Source organism: Lagenorhynchus albirostris, chromosome 14 (genome assembly GCF_949774975.1).
Source record: "Lagenorhynchus albirostris chromosome 14, mLagAlb1.1, whole genome shotgun sequence".
Classification (NCBI taxonomy): domain Eukaryota; kingdom Metazoa; phylum Chordata; class Mammalia; order Artiodactyla; family Delphinidae; genus Lagenorhynchus; species Lagenorhynchus albirostris.
The window spans coordinates 54643677-54646765 of NC_083108.1; the positions used below are offsets into that span (position 1 = coordinate 54643677).

At 46.2% G+C, this 3089-nt stretch overlaps 1 pseudogene; it reads right to left on the reverse strand.

Annotated features, from left to right (window-relative positions):
• Nucleotides 1–475: 475 nt before the first annotated feature.
• LOC132503868 (PX domain-containing protein kinase-like protein) lies at nucleotides 476–2179 on the reverse strand (annotated as a pseudogene).
• Nucleotides 2180–3089: the final 910 nt, after the last annotated feature.

The following is a 3089-nucleotide window of genomic DNA, read 5'->3' on the forward strand; positions in this document are numbered from 1 at the left end:
GGATGAAATTAAGGTAGCAAGAATGGGTGTCATCTAAGAAATAACCAGAAAATGCTTTAGAATAGAGAAATGAACTCTGAGAGGAACATTTCTAGGAGCTGTCTGACAGGACAGGAGGGATTGCAACACGAAGGCCATTCACCGCTGTGACTGTATGTTGTCATTGTTTTTGTTTTTTGTCCGTTTCCTTCTGTTGGTGGAAATAACTGATTCCAATATGCTGCTGCCACCAAAAGATGACGAACAAGATTCCTTTTCAACAGTAACAAAGGAGCAAACTATTTCTTAAGGCAGCAATGCTAGCCTCACTTTACTTGAAGACTATTTCCCTCTTGAAAAGCCTTACGTGAGCATCTGCAAAGTCGTACGTTGCTGTCCTGGCTCAGCAATTATTCATCCAGAAACAGGGTACTTTAGGGGTTGGAGGTGGAGGGGAAAAAAAAGAACTTTTCCCTCCAGGTGTACACACAAAGCTTTAGCCGATCCTGGGAGCGCTATGATCACAGGTTTCGGTTTTCCTCAAAGTTCCTCTTCGGAAGTTCTGGATGGAGCTGAGTGAGGCCCCTTGGCTCACGCCATTCACAGCCTGGGGTAGAAGCTGTGTGGGTGCCTCTGTGCTCTCAGGAGGCAAGGGAGCTGCTGGAGGTAGAGGGGGAGGTAACGCGGGCATCCCTGCCGTGGAGGGTGGAGTCGGTGATGATGGGGATGTGAGAGGCGAGCTGGCCCCAGATCCTGCTGAATTACTGGAGTTGCTGTATTTTGCTGAAGGCTCTTCACTATTTTCAACAGCAGATCGTTTTGACTTCCTTCAAGCTATAATCTCCCTCTGTTTTCTTGCTTCTTCAGATCCACGGTGAGGCTGAGCTCTCATCAGTCTTTGATGCTGGTGGACCTGTTTCTGTTCGTCAATTAGCCTCTTTTCTATACGTTCTTCGGCAATGCTCAATGCCTCTTTTAACTTTGTGGGGATCTTAACCCGTGGCTTTTCCGAGGTAGGTAGCAGAACATCGCTGACTAATGGCATCTGTAAGAGCCAGGAAAGGGTGGACCTGCCACCTTGACAGGCTTCGCAAGACAGCGTAGACTCCAACATGGCCACCACAGCCATAGACAGTGCAGGAGAGCAGGAGTCTACAGGCACCGAGTCTGGCGGTCGTCATCTCATACAGCAAGTGGCCAAAGCAGTGGACGTCCACACTCTCCAACGTACTGGTTTTCCCGAATTGTGAGAAATAAGATTGGTAGAAAGAAGGAAGGCCCAACAGGGAATTCTCAAGGTCCAGCAGCCAGCAAGTGTCCCCTTCCAGCATCACGTTGGAAGCATGAAGATGCCCATAAGGGATCCCTTGTCATGGAGAAACCTTAGTACCTCTAATATTTGTCGCCCATATGTTTTGATTTGCTGGAGTTCAAGGCCTTGAATCTTCTTAGGGTTGCAGTAGTCCCTTAGGAATGGGTCTTTTGGTGGATCAAGTCCTTCAAAGTTCCTTTTTCATTAAACATTCTAATTAGCAATGCTGAGGATTTGTTAGCCGTGGCAAAGGTAACATGATAGATGTAAGGGTGCAAACAGGATGGCAAAGTTTGACTAGACACTGAAAATCTTTATCTGACAGATACTAGTCAGGACCAAGGTCAGCCCAGCTTAACACTAGCCACTTCTCTGGCTGATTTTTACTCTTCATCAAGAAATACTTCTTCCTTTTCCTCCAACCTGTGTATTTCAGTGGTTCCACCACCTCCCACTTTGGTTCTGATTGGAAGAACGTGGAAACCTGTTGTAAGGCAATCTCAGTATAGTTTGCAGAATAGTTGTTTGGATCTAAAGACGTCTTACCCCGCTCACAATTAGACAAGATATGATTTGTGGTGATAATGTTGAGATAGTTCTGAAGACCTTTCTGCCTCTCAGCTATGAATTCACGATCCATGTTACCAATCCGTTTTTTGGGAGGAAGAGGTAGACTTAGGCCTGCAATCTGTTGTTCGGCAAATCGAAGTCACTGTATCTCCTAACAATCTGTTGGCTATTTTCTACAGAAATTCCTCTTTGTACCCAAATGATATATTCCATGTGGGACGGCAGGCTCTGGCTCTGGCTCGCCTCCATGGCTGCTGTCAGCAGCACCGTGCTGTCCAGCAGGACCTTGCTGGCCGGTGGCTTCTCCATGAAGGCCATTCCAGGATGCCCATCCCCCAACGCCTCAGGACCAGGGCCAGGTCCAGAGGCACCGACTCCCATCACGTGCTGGGATCTGCTGCCACTGCCCGGACTTTTTAATGATGGCCATTCTAGCTGGCCTGAGGTGATACCTCGTTCTAATTTTGATTTGCACTTCTCTAATAATTAGCAGTGTTGAGCATCTTTTCATGTGCCTATTGGCCATCTGTATTTCCTCTTTGGAGAAATGTCCGTTTAGGTCTTCTGCCCATTTCTCTATTGGATTGTTTGCTTTCTTTGTTGTTGAATTGTAGGAGCTGTTTGTGTATTTTGGAGATTAAGCCCTTGTTGGTTGCATCATTTACAAATATTTTCTCCCATTCTGTAGGTTGTGTTTTCATTTAGTTTATGGTTTCCTTTGGTGGGAGCACTGATTCTTAATGAGGGTGGTAGAGGATGAGGCTTAGAGAAGTTTGACCCCAGTGGGAAGATAGAAAGATGAGGAAATACACTGGAAGCATTCAGTAGTTGGACAAAAACTTTCCCAAGGGATTCTATTAGGCATCTGTTAGGGTTGTGTTTGGAGTCTCTACCCTGGGTGGTGGAGAGAGAGAGAGGATGCCCTAAGAATTAGCTCTGGGTCCAGACGCCTTGGGCAGAGAAATGGGAAGACAATGACTCTTTTTTTTTTTTTTTTTTTACATCTTTATTGGAGTATAATTGCTTTACAATGGTGTGTTAGTTTCTGCTTTATAACAAAGTGAATCAGTTATACATATACATATGTTCTCATATCTCTTCCCTCTTACGTCTCCCTCCCTCCCACCCTCCCTATCCCACCCCTCCAGGCGGTCACAAAGCACCGAGCTGATCTCCCTGTGCTATGCGGCTGCTTCCCACTAGCTATCTACCTTACATTTGGTAGTGT